The sequence below is a fragment of the Mchenga conophoros genome, linkage group LG18 (assembly GCF_057382185.1).
Source record: "Mchenga conophoros isolate Kocher_MC1m ecotype Shallow Benthic linkage group LG18, M_conophoros_male_GT1.1, whole genome shotgun sequence".
NCBI lineage: Eukaryota > Metazoa > Chordata > Actinopteri > Cichliformes > Cichlidae > Mchenga > Mchenga conophoros.
Genome location: NC_140543.1, coordinates 34,197,776 through 34,215,868, shown reverse-complemented (window position 1 = coordinate 34,215,868; position 18,093 = coordinate 34,197,776). Strand labels below are relative to the sequence as shown.

General features: G+C 41.1%; 1 pseudogene across 1 annotated transcript in view; it reads right to left on the bottom strand.

The window, feature by feature from the left end:
* The window catches only part of LOC146554244 (uncharacterized), a 28,141-nt pseudogene extending 18,763 nt beyond the window's left edge, over nucleotides 1-9,378 (bottom strand). Inside the window, exon 1 of the transcript XR_014889384.1 lies at nucleotides 9,293-9,378. The product of XR_014889384.1 is annotated as an uncharacterized LOC146554244 (transcript). The remainder of the gene's footprint in view (nucleotides 1-9,292) is intronic.
* Nucleotides 9,379-18,093: the final 8,715 nt, after the last annotated feature.

Below are 18,093 nucleotides of genomic sequence, written 5' to 3'. Positions count from 1 at the left end.
AAGCAATGAGGGAGCGTGCAATTGGCATGCTGACAGCAGGAATGTCAACCAGATCTGTCGCCCGTGCATTGAATGTTCATTTCTCAACCATAAGCCGTCTCCACAGGCGTTTCAGAGAATATGGCAGCACATCCAACCGGCCTCACAACCGCAGACCTCGTGTAACCACACCAGCCCAGGACCTCCACATCCAGCAGGTTCACCTCCAAGATCGTCTGAGACCAGCCACCCAGACAGCTGCTGGAACAATTGGTTTGCACAACCAAACAATTTCTGCACAAACTGTCAGAAACCGTCTCAGGGACGCTCAACTGCATGCCCGTCGTCCTCATCGGGGTCTTGACCTGACTCCAGCTCGTCGCCGTAACAGACTTGTGTGGGCAAATGCTCACATTCGATGGCGTCTGGCACGTTGGAGAGGTGTGCGCTTCACGGATGAATCATGGTTCACATTGTTCAGGGCAGATGGCAGCTGAGAATGTCCCAGTTCTTGCATGGCCAGCATACTCACCGGACATGTCACCCATTGAGCATGTTCGGGATGTGCTTGACCGGCGTATACGACAGCGTGTACCAGTTCCCACGAATATCCAACAACCTCGCACAGCCATTGAAGTGGAGTGGACCAACATTCCACAGGCCACAATTGACAATCTGATAGACTCCATGCGACGATGTGTTGCACTGCATGAGGCAAATGGTGGTCACACCAGATACTGACCGGTTCTGGGTCCTCAGACCCCCAATAGTGCAAAAAACTGCACATTCTAGGGTGGCCTTTTGTTGTGGGCAGTCTGAGGTACACCTGTGCACTACTCATGATGTCAGATCAGCATCCTGATGTGGCACACCTGTGAGGTGGGATGGATTATCTCAATATAGCAGATGTGCCCACTACCACACATTTGGACTGATTTGTGACCACTGTTTGGGAGGGATGGTTATATTGTGTATCTGGAATGAATTTTAGGTCTCTACGTCCATCCCATGGGGAATGGGAGCAGTAACAAAGGTGTTGCGTTTATATTTTTGTTGAGTGTATCTTATAGTCCTGGTTAAGAACACTAATAATAGGGCGGTAATTTCCACAGTCAAGCCTGTCCTTTCCTTCTTTAGCTATTAAGGAAATAGAAGCCTCATTCCAAGATGGGGGAATTACTCCCGTCTTTAAGATATAATTGAATGCTGTTTTCATCAAGGGGATCAATACAGAGCGTTCTCACTCCCGAGGCGTAACATGTCGACGTTTTGTCACGTCCCGCGGCGTTCCTGAGGAACGCGAAAGGAGACCTTCGGCGTTCTTATGGTACGCGGCGGGTTATGGCTGGGATCCAGTGCAATGACGCTTCCGCGGTAATAGACGTTCCAGCCCTGTATTCCAGCCCTAAACCTAACCTTATCCCTAGCCCTGACCATAACCTTATTCCTGACCTTAACCAGGACTTTAATGAAGTTAAATAGCGTGTTTCTAAGCGATTTGAAGAAAAAGAGCGAACATGTGTAGATTCAGTCCAGACGGTTCTCATATTTCCTCTTTTTTCCGAGGTCGTCATTTAGGAACGTGGTGGGTAGCCGAAAACGTAATATGGTGACGATTTGTCACCTAGCGTAAAATGTTACGCTTTGGGAGTGAGAACGGGTTGGATCAATAACTCTTTCATTTCCTTATACCAATCTGATGGAAATCCATCTGGGCCTGGAGATTTATTGGGTTTTAATTTTGAAATAGCTTTTTTAATTTCAATTTCGGATATGTCCTTTGTCCTTGCTTTTAAGTCCAGATTGAGAGAGCCAGAGAAAAATGTTTTTAAAATGTAATTGTTACTTATAATATGTATGTAACTTTGTAATTTTAACATGTTGTCGCCTCTTGGCCAGGACTCCCTTGAAAAAGAGGTTTTTAATCTCAATGGGACTTTTCCTGGTTAAATAAAGGTTAATAATAATTAAGGTTATATTTTGGTTTTCAGTCAGCTTTGGTAAGCAAAGTGAGTCCAGGAAGGATATCATACCTTTATCATCCATTCTAGGTTGTGTGTATAGATCTTTGTAGAATTTTAGAAAAGCTAGCTGAATGTCTTACAATTTGTACACGATGTTATTTGTTTGACAATCCTTTATTTTGTGAATTGTATTTTCTAATTGTTGTTTTTTTAATTTATAGGCCAGTAATTTTGCGGATTTGCCTCCTACCTCATAGTATCTTTGTTGTAAAAAAGCCATATTATTTTGTATTTCACATGAAAAACTTTCATCATCTCGTGTGCTGACGAAGACCAGAGGGCGGGCCCACATTACACCGGTTTTAGAATCGCTGCATTGGCTCCCCGTGTGTTTCAGGATCGATTTTAAAGTTCTTTTATTGGTTTTTAAATGTCTTAATGGTCTTGGGCCTTCTTATCTCTCAGATCTGCTTTTACCATATGAACCCTCGCGGACCCTGAGGTCCTCTGGTACTGGCCTTTTGATTGTCCCTAAAGTCAGGACACATGCTCACGGAGAGGCAGCTTTTCAGTGGTAGGAAAAGCGGCCCGGAGGAGCTCAGGGCCACAGAGAACGTACATGTTTTTAAGAACAGGCTCAAGACCCACCTTTTTTAATTTAGCTTATACTTAGCGTTTATTTATTTTATGCTTATTTATTCTATCCTGTTATTCTATTATTAATTTAGGCTTTACCTAATATTTATTGATTTTATTCTTATTCATTTTTTAACCTTCTTACTCTATTTATATTTATATTTATATTGTATCCTGTTCTTATTTATTTTATCATTTTACCCTGTATATATCCTTTTGTGTCATATCTCCAGTGTTTCCTCAGAGGGCGCTCTCTGCACCGGGGCTGTTATTGACCGTGGCTGCTGGGTCTCTGGGGGTCCTCTCAGCCTGGCTGGGGGGCTCCTTTGCCTCCCTCCTGCTGTGTGCCCAGCCCGGAGGCTGCGGTCTGTGACCGGCTCCCGGTGCAGACGGCTCCCTGTTATAGTGTTTCCTCACTTGGCTCATGCGAGCCCAGCCCAATTTTTACTCTTTAAGTGTGCGCGTGTGTGTATGTGTGTGTGTGTGTGTGTGTGGGTGGGGGGGGGGGGGGGGGGATATGTGTGTATTCACATCATTTATGTTAATGAGAGTGTGGGGAGTGAGTTGGAGGGTGGGGTGGACTGCTTTTAACTATGTAAAGCACTTTGTGCTACATTTTTTTTTGTATGAAAAGTGCTTTATAAATAAAGATTGATTGATTGATTGATTGATTGATTGATTGATTGATTGATTGATTGATTGATTGATTGATCAATTTCATTTTTCTTCTTTTGTATTTCTAATTTCAAATGTATATCTGCGCTTATTTTATGGACATCTTCTTTTTTTTTTCTCTCTCTTTTTTTTCTTTCTTCTATTTTCTTTTTGATTTGATTTGAACTCGAACTTTGCAAGACAATTGATCCCGTTTCCAAATCCAAAGGGGAAGGATATTGCCTGGAAGAGCAGCTATTGCAGACACAGAGTGAAACTTTTACACCGGTGTTCAAATTGTTGAACTTCTTGCAGCTTGGCTGCCCTGCCCTTGTTTTGACATTCTGTTGAATGAATTACTCTTGCTAAACAATTGGTGCCATGTCTGCAGTGATGAATGTGGTGTACCAAAGTGTGTTTGTGAGTGGAGAGCTCAAGTGGAGAGTCTCAATTTATCAGTATCTGTTCTGCACTGACTCTGGCTTCAAACAAACAGAGTGAAATTGTAAAATGTAAAAGGCCAAAACTTGTTTGAGTTGTAGATTATGTGCTCTCATCCATGGGGAGCTCAGAGTATCCGTGCAGCTTATCTAAACTTGAATGTGGTGGTTTGGTATCTAGTAGGAAACAAGTGGATGGAACTGAAAACAGCGGGATAATGTATGAAAATCCAGGGATGGGGGATCTTGGGATTTCCTGAGGGATCCTGGAGGTTGCAGCTTAAATAAAGGACATTTGGACAAGCTGTTGCCAAACCATCTATGTATGGTGTCATACAATGGATGGATGAATTGTAACTGACTAGGAACTCAGTTGACCTGAATATGACCTTCCATGAACAAGAGACACGAGTTAGAGCAAAATGAGAGCTTACACCGATATCCTTTACCTGACAGCACACTTACGGTTTGCAGTCTCGTTGCATTGTTAGAGTTATAATGGGATTTGGGGCAGAAAAAGTTCAATGCAAACAGTATGAACTTAAACAGGACTTCCTTTTCAATCCACCTGACAGGTTCCTGTCACCTCATTGATTACAAAGAGTACGTGAACTAATAACTCCACCAGTGGCTTTTCCTAAATGCAAGCAGGTGGGGTTTGATGACTCCACGCAGTCTGTGTGTCAGAGCTGCCAGTCTGATTCTACCACCAGCCTCATTTTTGCAGAAAAAAAAATGGTAACAGTCATCAGTGCTGTGACCTCCTGTCACCAACAAGGTAATAACGGTACATGAGTGTATTATTGGTAAGGAGCTTATGTATATATTTGACATTACCGCAGTCTGAGACACTATAGATCACAATTTCTTCTTAGAGTCTGCAAACTCCCAGAAAAGCTTTATTAAAAGGAGTGATTTATCTAATCTGGAGGAATGAGTGATGATGTGTGAAACCATGAGAGATGATTAAACCTCTCTAGTGTCAGGGAGATGGTGCCTGTCATATTCTGTTCCTCGTCAGAATTTAAGACACCGCTGCAGTGACATGTCGTCCTTTAAACCCCGCACTCGCTTTCCTTTATTCCACCCTTTGTTCTTTAATCCCCAGTTGATGTGGCAGAAACACAGATCCATGAAATTAATTGCTGTAACGATTCACCTCGCAATGGGCTAAAGTGTCAGTTGTGGGTAACTTTTTCCCCCAAACTTTTCCATCAGTGGTACTTATTAGAAATGGTGCTCATTCAAGGAGAACAAATTAGCTGACCGATTATTAACTAGCTTTCATGTGCCAGTTGACTAAATATCAGGCCTGGGAGGCAGCAAACAAAGATTCTGCTGAACGAATGAGCCAAACTGACCTTCAAGGGGTCGATTCATCCAAATAACACATTTTCTTACTTACCTATTGATCCCGTTAAAGTTCGTGATAGGACTTTTCTGAGGACTGTTTTTGTATTAGCTCACCAAGTTTTGTAAAGTTTTTTAAATTTGTCAGACACAAGTCTGCACTAAAGGAGATAGTTCACTGGTTCTTTCACCAATGTCTGACAAGTTAAACTATAGATTAGACATGGACTTCAGCCTTGGGATGACATAACAGTGAGATAATGACTATAGCCATGGCTGGGGTTTTGCTGTAATTCTAGCTGTGACACATTCAGCATTTTACATAAGTCGACTGGCTAAATGTCCTTTCAAACTCCTATATTTCAGAACCTCTGCAGTGTCTTAGTAACAGTAGGTCATGATGACAGCTGGAAACATTTGGGTAAAAAAAAAAGAAAAAAGAATTTAAAAGTATTTCAGGCCAAATGGAGACATGTTGGTATTAAATGCAGTTTAGCGATGACATGGAATCATGTAGACCACCAAACAATATGATTTGTGGAAACAGCTTAAAAATACTATTAGAATAACCATGCGCTGAACTAGACAACGTTGTGTTAGCATTTTAAAATGAGTAAGGACTAGAGTTGTCACACTACCTGAATATTAATTTCAGATTTGATACTGTTACACAGGAATGTACTTGACACCGAGGGTTGAAAACAGAGAAAGAGTGCCATTAAGCTACATTTGGCTGCTCCCTTGCCAAAAGGGGTCACCAAAAGCAGGTATCTCCATGTGTTTGTTTTACGCCCGATGCCCTTGACATAACCTAAAACAGATTTGTGTTGTTTTATGGACATCTTCAAGATATTGTAATTGCGCCTGGAGTTTTCTTAAGTGCTCATTTCTCTTCTTTTTTTAAGTTGGTGCTGTAGCCTATAAGTTTTCCTCGTATAACCGCTTTCAGGGCCATCCATCCATCCATCCATCCTCATCCGCTTTATCCGAGGCCGGGTCGTGGGGGCAGCAGCCTAAGCAAAGAGGCCCAGACCTCCCTCTCCCCAGCCACCTCCTCCAGCTTATCCGGGGGAACACCAAGGCGTTCCCAGGCCAGCCGAGAGATATAATCTCTCCAGCGTGTCCTGGGTCTGCCCCGGGGCCTCCTCCCGGTGGGACATGCCTGGAACACCTCACCCAGGAGTAGGGATGGGTACCGGTGTCCGGTGCCATGATGGCACCGGTTCTGACATAAACGGTAGTAACCAGACCGAAAAGCAGCGCACATTTCGGTGCTTTATTTCGGTGCTTTTTTTTCCTGAGCTGTGATACACTTCTAGCCAATCATTTTACGTTTCCGAGGATAGTAGGCGGGCCCAGGTACGTACGTTCTTTTAGAGCAGAGCTACAGATTAAAAATGCTCAAGGCGAAGCGGTCAAAAGTCTGGCTGTACTTCACAGCAAAAGATGCAAACTCAGCAGCAACAAGTGCTTTAACTGTCAAAGGAGGTAACACCTCAAATCCGATGAAACACCTGGCGACGCATGGCGTTTTTTTTATTAAAAGCCGAGAAATGCGCCGTATTTGATAGCTTGCTGCGAGACCTCACACCGAGCGCATCTACTGCGGGTGGGTTGCCTGTTATCAGACCCGGAGTTAGCAACATACCCAAAAACCCAAAGAGGAGAGTCCTGGCCCCTAGCCCTGCCAGTGTAGCAGAAATGATGACGGATGATGATGGCAGCAGCAGCCGTTCTTCTCTGCGTGAGTATCTTAATGTTGTTCGTGTGTAATTTACGTTGAGTAGGCTAACCACATTATTACATTAATGCATGTAAGGTGAACTAGCAAACACCATCATAGCTACATGCAGCTGTCTTCTTGTTTGATGGCAGATACTCCCTTCACCCTGGCCAAAAAGGCTAAAATGACCAAAGAAAAAGAGGGAAACAGCTGAACATGAGAGGTTTTTGGACAAAGTTTGTGTTTTTTCCATTGTTTAAGCACTGCTTCCAGCCAAGAGTGATACCATATATGCCCCATAGCTGCAGAAAAAGCTTTACAAAAAACAGCTGAACATGAGAGGTTTTTGGACCAATTTTGTGTTCTCCATTCTTTAAGCACCGGTTTGAGCACCGTTTAAGCACCGGCACCGTTTCAAAAGTACCGATATCGGATAAAACCTAAACGATACCCATCCCTACCCAGGAGGCGCCCAGGGGGCATCCTTGTCAGATGCCCGAACCACCTCAGCTGGCTCCTTTCAATGTGGAGCAGCAGCGGCTCTACTCTGAGCCCCTCCCGGATGGCTGAACTTCTCACCCTATCTCTAAGGGAGAGGCCAGCCACCCTTCGGAGGAACCTCATTTCTGCCGCTTGTATCCGCGATCTCGTTCTTTCGGTCACTACCCACAGCTCGTGGCCATAGGTGAGGGTAGGGATGTAGATCGACCGGTAAATTGAGAGCTTCGCTTTTACACTCAGCTCCCTCTTCACCACGACGGACCGGTGCAGCGTCTGCATTACTGCAGCTGCAGCCCCAATCCGTCTGTCGATCTCCGGCTCCCTTCTCCCATCACTCGCGAACAAGACCCCGAGATACTTGAACTCCTCCACTTGGGGCAGGAACTCATGCCCAACCCGGAGTGGGCACTCCACCCTTTTCCGGCTGAGAACCATGGCCTCAGATTTGGAGGTGCTGATCCTCATTCCCGCTGCTTCACACTCGGCTGCGAACCGTTCCAGTGCAAGCTGGAGGCCCTCACCCGATGAAGCCAACAGAACCACATCATCCGCGAAAAGCAGAGATGAGATTCTGAGGCCACCAAAGCGAAAGCCCTCCGCCACTTGGCTGCACCTAGAAATCCTGTCCATAAAAATTATGAACAGAACCGGAGACAAAGGGCAGCCCTGGCAGAGCCCATCACCCACCGGGAACGAGTCCGACTTATTGCCGGCAATGCGAACCAAGCTCTTGCAACGGTTGTATAGGGATCGAATGGCCCGTAGCAATGGGCCAGACACCCCATACTCCCGCTTTTAGGGCATCCCATAAAATACTCGGAGAGACTTCTTCATTATCATTTTCAGCTACATAATCTATTATATCTTGGCTAATTTGCTCTTTCAACAGACATAGAATACTTGTATTTAATCTCCAAGATGTATCTCTTCTTTCGTATCCTAGCACTACTTCCAGATGCAGTGGGGCATGATACGATAAATCCATCACTCCTATCCTGCAATTGACCACACTGTTAAAGTCTTTTTGAAACATAAAGAAATAGTCCAATCTAGAATAAAATGAATGTGGGTGAGAGAAAAAGGTATAGTCCTTTTTTGGGGGTTTAACTCTCTCCAAACATCTATAAGCCCTAAATCCTTTAACATTAATTTAATATTTTTGATTATTTTATTTAATCCCGGGGCGTGTGGGTTTGATGAGTCCAAAGACGGATTGAGTCGAGCATTCAAATCTCCTCCCAAAATTAGAATACCTTGTGCCTCTACAACAATTATTTCAAAAACCTGTTTAAAAAAATTTAACTCTGATCCTGGGGGAGCATATACATTTATAAGAGTAGTCAGTATACCCTCCAGATACCCCTTTACTAACACAAACCTCCCCTCCTTATCGCCTATTTCTTGAATGCATTCAAAATTTAACCTACTCAAAATTAAAATTACCACACCCCTTTTTGAACTCTGAGGACAAGAAGAAGAATACTGGTTGAATTTCCATTTCTTAAGTTTTTCATGCTCAAACTGTGGTAAGTGAGATCCCTGTAGAAAGGCAACTTCTATTCCTTCTCTTTTTATTTTTGACATAATTTTGCTTCTTTTAATATGATTCCCCAAACCATTTACATTAAATGACACTACTTTAGTTACCTTGCGAGGCATTATTATACGGCCTTATATGATTTTAATCTCTGCACATGACCAGAAATCGAAAAGTACACCCCGATGAGAAAAAAAAGAGAAAAAAAAACATTATACAACAAAAACATACAATCATATTGACTTCCAGAAACATAAACGCTCTATTAGCTGTAATTAGTGAGGGAAAAACTCTTCTGTCCACTTGTGGAAGAGCACCCTCTTCGGCACACAGGCCGGAAGCCCAGTGGTCTGTAGGGTCCATCTTACTATGCATATAAATGACCCGACTTTAATGTACTTTTATATGCCCTCTTTATGGAATTACTTAATTATATAACAAAAACATCTTTATCAAAATAAAGTTCGTAGTCTCAGTTCATCTTAAGTCTCTATACTCTTGAGTTTACCTCTAATATGATGCTCCGTCACAAACAGCCTGGTTATCCACGGTCATCTTGGTTCCTAAATACCTGGAGACGCTCCTTGATTTGCTAATTCCATTAGCATCTCCTCCGAAACCTGAATTCGAGTCTCCACAACGTCTATGCGTCCCTCTGCTTCATCGAGTCTTTTACCAATGCCGTCCACATTCTCCCTTATGGTATTAAACTGCTCATTTGTGTCTTTTCTGAAAGCACAGAATTCTTTTAATATCATATCCATCGTAGCTGGGTAGTCTTTTGCACTAGCATTAGCATCGGATTGCTGGTCGTCTTCCATATTACTACTAGCTTGCGACAAAGCATCTTCTTCCACTTCACTACGTTACCTTACGTCCTTTTTCTTAAATTTTCTGGGCATTTTTATTCCAAACACAAAAACTCCACACTATCCATCCAAGCTTTTTAAGTTTCGAGTTAGATAAATTGGGGGGGGGGGGAAGTACTTGCAGCAAGGGCAGTCACAGAGCACCCGCACGAGAGCGGGGGCTCAGGGACTTGCACTCTGTTTCTACTCTGGTCTTTATTTATATACAAGGGTAATACAACAGTAAGTACGTTTGTTCATGACAGAGGAATATTGGTGCGTAAGTATGTGCGTATGTGTGTGTTTCTGTAAGAGGCGGCTCCTCTTCCTGGTAGGGAGTGAAACTGCACTGTTAAAAAAACATCTTAAAAAAACTGTAATATTCCGGCAGCTGGGGCGCCAAAATACTACCGTAAAATAACAGAAAATAACTTCCTCATAAAAATACGGTTATTTCCAGTAATGACAATACAGTTTGTTGTGCTAATTTTACATGCGATCTTGCCTTTTAAAGTGATTTTAAACATTAAATTAGGAACATGTTAATGTGATTAAACAATGAAATTATCTATAAATAGGGGAAAAAACAAATCTTAAAAACACAGTAATATTCCGGCAGCTGGGCGCCAAAATACTATCATAAAATAACAGAAAATAACTTCCTCATGAAAATACAGTCATTTTCAGTAATGAAAATACAGTTTGTTGCACTAATTTTACATGGGATTCTGCCTTTTCCAAGCGCTTTTAGACATTAAATTAGGAACATTTTAACGTGATCAAACAATGAAATTACCTATAAACAAGGTCAATGAATGTGGCAATATGAATCATAGTACGTAAATGTACAGAAATATACAGTTAACAGTTGGTTTAAATAATAATGGATTGCATGCCCTGGGACAGACTGACAGAGGCGAGGCTGCCATATCGCACAGCAATAATAATAATACTTATGTGATGTAACACAAGCTTATAGGACTCATGTTATATACTTTTCCATAGCATTACATTTGAATTCAACAGTTCAATCTTTCAAATAACGGACAGATATTTGTGAAATCATGATACATTTGTGAATGTATTTTAACAATCTAAATATGCATATGTACAGACAGATACATTTAATAATCGTGAAAATTATGTTTTATTACATTACAGTGATTTAACGTTAATTTACATTTGAAATGTGAAATCAGTCTATTTACGTAACTTTAATGATATTCTAGAAGAACAAAACTGTAAAATGCAGTAAAATACTTTTATATTAGGATGTTTTCCTACAGTGCAGCCATACCTGCGAGCTTGTGGTTGTTAGTTCACATTCATTGGCCGATGCTTAGCGTCATGTGTCCCAACATCCAATGGCATGTCACATTGTTTTCATGGCCACACCCTAACCCCAGGTGCAGAGGCCTATTTCTGTTCAGGAATGTTGGGAATACTTTGAGATTTATATTAATTGCAATTCCTAGCTCTACATTTATTTTTTAAAATATATAATTAGCACAGCGTGGCCGTGCAATGTTTTATATGTTTTTTTTGTTTTTATTCCTATTAATTATATTTTCACTTGTTACCTCTGAATTATTGAATCAGACCTAGATGACATGACATGTTCAGCACAATTATAATTCAAATACTCCTTTAATTATTGATTATTCTCATTAATTTTCGATCATTTTATATATTTTTCCATAGTATTACATTTGAATTTAACAGATCATTCTCTCACATAACAGACAAATATTTGTGAAATGATGATACATTTCTGAATGTATTTTTACAATCTAAATACGCATGTGTACAAAAAAATATATTTAAAAAACAAGTAAATTGTGTTTTACTATATTTACAGTGATGTTATGTTATTTTACCTTTGACATGTAAAATCACCGTCTACTTATGTAAATTTCATGATATTCTAGAAAGACAGTACAAAGCTGTAAAATATACAGTAAGATACTTTGACATTACTATTTTTTGGAACCGTGTGCTTGTTCAGCTCTTATTATCGCTAGAAGAAGAAACTGCTCCTTCTTTGTATGATAAGAGGGAACAGAACAAGTCTTGTAGTGAACAACAGTCTGAGTCATCAAAAGGTCATCATGCAGTATTCTATCATATGCAGACTAAGCACAATTTTCTATTGACATTTGCAGTGGTTTCTCTCTGGGTATTCTGGTTTCCTCCTACAGTAAGAACTCATGCAATTAGAGTTAGGTCAATTGGTGATTCTAAATTACCCGTGAATGTGAGCGCAAATGGTTGTTTGTCTCTATGTGACAGACTGGTAAACTGTTCAGGGAGTACCCTGCCTCTTAACCTATCTCTTTGGGGACATGCCCCAGCCCCTCTGCAACCCGGATAAAGACAGGATGGTAGTTGTAAATCCATTTACTTTTTATGTTAACCACACTCTACACTTTGTTGAATATTATGTAATATGAAGACAACATGTAGTATTAAAGTGACCAAGTAGTATTGGGGTAAAAATTATTGAATAGTGTTGGAATAAAATTACAAAATTGTGAAGGATTAAAATATTCCAAGAGCTGAACTTACTTCATCTAAACATGTTTCAATCATGTTTCATCAACAAAAAATGCACAGGTTTATTTAATATGAATATTTTGTGTGTGGGGGGGGGGGGGGGGGGGTTGTTTTCTTTTTTATTATTTATTGTGTGCAGCGACTGACAGTGACATGTATTTATAAAACACACACATATGCTTATTAACCTGTATGTGGGGTGGCTGTAGCTCCACAGATAGAGCAGCTCACCTACCAATCGGTAGGTTGGTTCGATCCCCGTCTGCTCCAGTCTGCATGCCAAATATCTTTGGGCAACATACCCAAGAACCCCAAACGCTCTCCAGTACATCCACCCGAATATGAATGTGTGTGAATGTTAGATAGAAAGCACTTACACAGAAAGAGTAAAAAGTGCTTTTGTAAATGCATAAAGAACTTCGAGTCCTCAGTTAGAGTAGAAGAGGGCTTTTATATAAGAACCAGTCCGTTTACCATTTACCGTGCCTCCAGCATATCTCCATAAAACATGGTGACTTTGCAGCATTTAAATGGACCCAGGTGCACTGGTAAGAAATCTAGGTTTTTGACTAGGATATGCTGAGCTTAGCACAATCTAACCTGGCCCCCATTGAGAAGGGCCCCACAGACATGGAGGACATATTCTCCACTCTGTGTGCCACACTTCTCAGCTAGGAACTGCATACGTCAAATGCTTCAGTCAATCTGCATCAGACTCAAAGCCTTCACAGTGTTCACTCTCCCCTCGTGCTAAACTTAGTTACCCCTTGTAATCATAACTGCCATCTCATGAATCTTTAAATAATGATAGACAGAGACCTGGAACATTTAATCCACAAAACTGAACTGTAAAGAAAAGTATGAGTCTTTTCATGGCAAATGAATAAATAGTCCCAGCTTGTATTTGTGTAAGTCTAACAACATACTCCTGTGTTGCCCGTTTTAGCAATAAAACCTTTTTGATTGTGTGTGTTGGTCAAAAAAATACAGAAACATCAAATAGACATAGCAATTATGAGGCTTTGTGAGATATGTTTGAAATTTGGACACATCTGGTCATGCCTGAAAAACACTGAAGTGCATGGGTAAAATGTGTGTGTGTGTTTGTGTGTGTCCACATCTACGTACAAATGGGTAACTGTGCGTGTGTAAAAGTCAGGCACTTTCTAAATATGACTCGTGCAATCACTCGCATGCTTTATAGCCCGTCGCTGCTGGCGGTTGACTCCTGGGTGGACACACACCAAGCATGTGGGCTAACAATCACTGCGTGACAGGATGAGAGGCGTGTGTGTGTGTGTGTGTGTGTGTGTGTGTGTGTGTGTGTGTGTGTGTGTGTGTGTGTGTGCACGCTGCTGTGTGAGTGTGCGGTTGGACTTCCTCCTCTCAGCCCTCCACCACTCATAGATTTAGACGTTGTTATTATTTTAACATAGTTAGCAGCTGTGTTTTGGTGGCGAAACATGGTAATCATCTCACGGCCGCAGGGCTTTCTGATGGCTGAGGTGTATTTATAACGGTGGGGAGTTTCAGTCTTCTTTCTCATGACACAACACAGATCTGGAAGCTTCTCAAAGTCATACTCGGTTAGCCTTTGTGTCAATCTATTAAGCCTGAAAGAATCATTAGGGGCAAATCATTAAACTACATTAATATGTCGGTTATGCTTCAATTTCAGTGTAAATGTACAGGAAGAGTTGGTCCTGGAAAAAAGAACTTTTAATGTTCGTCACAGAGATGTGTATGTTTCTAATGCCAAAAATAATCGTGTCACGGCCCGGTGGATCAGCAGGTAGCTGATCTGCATTATTGTTCTCTCTCTTGTGCCGGGGTGGAACTCGTTGCAGTTTCACGGCACCCGTGAAATGGAAACACCTGAGTCTCACTGCATTTAAGCAGAGGGATGGCAGCCATTCATCACTGGATCATTGCGTGACTCGCATCAGTGTATCTCAGCTCGAGCGAGTGTTTTCCCCTGTCCTCCCCACCTTGGATTCCCTGGAGCCCGGACCCCTGTCACATTTGTATGTAGCACAATTCCCTTCACTGTCTGTACACCTGGTGAATGTGAAATAAACCCCACTGGTCTCCTCAAACCAAAGAGTCCTGCATGTGAGTCCTCAGTGAACTGTGACACACTGAACTCAGCGTTCTTTTAATAGTTATTCTCACTTGGGTTCTTTTTTTTTTTAAATTTGCCATCATCATAAAATAAATTGTATTTCTGTTATGTTTTGGTGACTTTTCTTTTTACTGGTTAACTCCAAAGGACAACCTCAGGAGTGAAGTGACCACTCAAGGTAAGCTTCAGAAGTCAGTAAATCCCCTTAGACTCCCATGTTAAAATCTCCATCAGTTTTGGTCTCTATAGATAGTATCCTCCCTGGTAACAAGTCATAACTCATCCACCTGTACCCATCCATCCACCTTGTGGACTGCCAAGTATCCTGATACAGGCAGCTGGAGCTGACTGGTGTCATTGTCATTTTCATCATTTTAATTCATCATTCATCATTATCTGGCTAATATTGTGGTTTGTTGCATGGTACAAATCAACCCAAATATAACTTTGCACTCCATGCTTTCATCCAAACAAGGTACCTTCTGGTTCCATAAACAAACGTGGCTGCAGGAAGAACACTAACACCAAAGCCTCAAAATGCAGGCTCTTGAAACCAGTGGGTGACATCAAGATGGCTAGGTTCGTTGTTTATGCTGTTGGTTCCCAGAGATGGGTTACTGTAATCAGATTACTTTTTCCGAGTAACGAGTACAGTAAGGAATTACTATTGCAAAAAAGGTAATTCGATTACCTTTATTTTCCCGTAAGCATAAACGATTTTATTTTATATGCTGGAATATGCAGAAAATAGGTTTAAATGTTAAACAAATTTCTTCCAGTCAGAGAATGTTGCAGATAATTTAATGTTTGCCTGATGCATAAAGTTAAAAGATTAAAACTAATAAAACAATTTTTAAAAGAGACTTTTTCATTTGATTACATTTTATATGATGGATTATGCAGGAAAAGTAGAATTTGGCTGAAAGATCTATTGCTTTATTACCTATTTAGGGGATAAATCATGTTTTAAAAAGTAACTAAGTAACTAATTACTTTTGAAAATAAGTAATCAGTAAAATAACGGGATTACTTTTTTCAGGAAGTAATCAGTAATTAGTTACTGATTACTTTTTTCAAGTAACTTGACCAACACTGTTGGTTCCTGACTTTGGTAGCATCCTCCTCTCAGGTCATCTACTTTACAGAATTAGAAAATGAATTTTCCCCAGAACCATACCTATAAGAAATTTTACCAAAGGACAGCTTCTCAGGCACTGACCAGGGTCCCCAGCCCAAAGGGTACAGTGAGCAGTTGTGTTTTTACAAGCCTCTTGTGTCAGAGAACACATTCTGAGGATGTTGGATGCTGAATGTATTTTGCTAGAAACAAGTAAGTGATTAGTAAATGGACGGGTTCTCACTCACACAAACACTTTTTTCTATGCTTCTGCTTTTCTGTTCAACATTCACACTGTATCTCATAAGCACACTGCACAGCAGCTTGGGGTTGGTCTCTTACCCAAGGATACTTTGGCATGTGGACTGGAGCAGCCAGGGATCGAACCACCAACCTTCCAGTTTGTTAATGACCTGTTCTACCTCCTCAGCTGCAATGTGGCAAAGCCTTCCCCACAAAGCCTTTAGCATTTTCAGTTTATTTGGGATACATCTTGCGTACATCAAAGAGGCACTCTTGGGGTACCAAATTATATTTTAAATCCTGATTTACAGATTATATGAATTTTCTTTTTGTTTGTTTTTATGTTCTATATTTTCTATTTGAGTTGCTGACATATCTATTTATTTTAGCTAAATCAGTGGCCAAAAACACCATGAGTGGTTTCGAATGCACACCCTACAGGTTGCACCAGCTGGAAAGAGGGTTGGTGCCAATGCTCTGCCCACTCTGGAGGAAAGGGAGTGGGCGATGACAAGTGGCAGAAATATGGGCGAGAGCGATATATCACTCAGTCAGACTGTTTCTAAACTCCCTTAAGCAAACATGTCTACTGGACTATGTACAGTAAGCAGTCACACTTCAAAGAAATTAATTGGTCTGAAATCTTGCCTCATGTTTGGCAAGAGTCTCCTTGTCCTGCTTTTACTGATTGAAACTACAACTGCTCTTGGCCTCCTGTGCTAAAGTCCCTCCAAAAATTCAGCGAATTTTTGAGCAGATTCCAGACCCACATTTTGTTGCTAGTCTGTCAGTTTTAGTTATCACCCACTCATTTAATCATTTGCCTTATATTTCGTTTCTCCACATTTTACATTTTCCTCCCACCGGTTTCCTCTGCAGTGTTTCTAGCTTAAGGAGTGGTTCACCTCATCTGTTTTCGTGTAAAATGCTGACACAAAGAAGAAAACTGACTTGATTTTGGACTTTTTTTTTTCATCTGCAGGTGGAAAGCATTTTAAGGATGATGAATTCTGGCTCTGCACCTCCCACCAGCCAAACACACTCGCACACACATACTGATCCCAAAGTCAAATTATGGGCTTGGCAACCCTCCCTCGCCTGCTGTTTTGTTGGTAACCCACATGCAGAATTTCAGCGCCAGCAGAGTGTTGCAGAGGGTCACTGTTTCCCACAGTCCCCCAGGAGTCACAGACTTTCTCCTGATCCTTTGCTGTTGGTCCCCATTCAAAAACAAAATTTTCCACTTATACCAAAAATAGTTGTCTGACTGCTGCCCATGCTTGCCTGGAGCCCCCCTGTTGGTTACGGTAGGCTGAGTACACACAGTGAATCCTAATAGTTAAGATATTCATTTTTGGTTTTTTCCATAACGAAGGAGAACTCGGTGTTTAAGTTAAAGTGTGAAGAAGGACCGAGCGGGTTATTCTTGGGTGTTCTGGAGATTGCTGCATGTTGAGCAAGTGGTCATGTCTCTAAAAGGAGAAGAGTGATGCGGACAAGGGAGGCATTATATGATCTTCAATGCTACTATACAGTATAGCAGTTCCAAAAAGATTTTTGGTTCAGAAACTTTAGTTGAGTTTATTTAATAGTATAATTCAAAGTTAGGCATCACCATGATGTGTGGTTGTTTCTTTAACAGTTTACAGTCTAAGTCACTGTTGGTGGTAACCCTATCCTAACCTTACATGTTAGAGGAAGATAAACTTTTTTGGAAAAAATGTCAATGGTTTTTTATGTTTGTCAGTTGGAATTATTATTTTCTTTGTTCCTCAAGTATGAAGACATTAGAGAAGGGTGTATGGAGAATGGTCCAAACAATAGAAAATCTGTATGCACCATTGGCAGTTCCCTTGTTGAAGATCTCTGATCAGAGAAGATCTTCTCTGATCTCTATTCATGCCAGAGATCAGAGAAGAAACAGCAGACGACCACATCGGGTGCTTAAACCTGGTAAAAACAAGAAAATGAGGCAACAATTAGCACAGGCTTAAACTGGACAATAAAAGATTGGAAGCGTGTTGACTGGTCTGATGAGTCTCAGTTTCTGCTCTGACATTTGCATGATAGAGTGCACACTTGAACATGACAATGAGTTCACTGTACTCGGCCTCCACAGGCGGATCTCAATCTAATAGAGCACCTTTGGGATGTGGTGCAATAGGAAATTTACCTCACGGATTTGCAACCTACAACTCTGCAGCAACTGAGTGATGCTGTCATGTCAATATAGACCTGAATCTCTGATTAATGTTTCCAATGTCTTATAGAATCTATGCTGCAAAGAATTAAGACAGTTCTGGTACTTACAAGATGTACCTAATAAAATAACTGGTGAGTGTATTTAGCATTTAACACAATCTCAGCAACACTTTTGTTTAATATAGAAGGAATTACTTTTCATTGGGTGTCTGTGTATATAATTA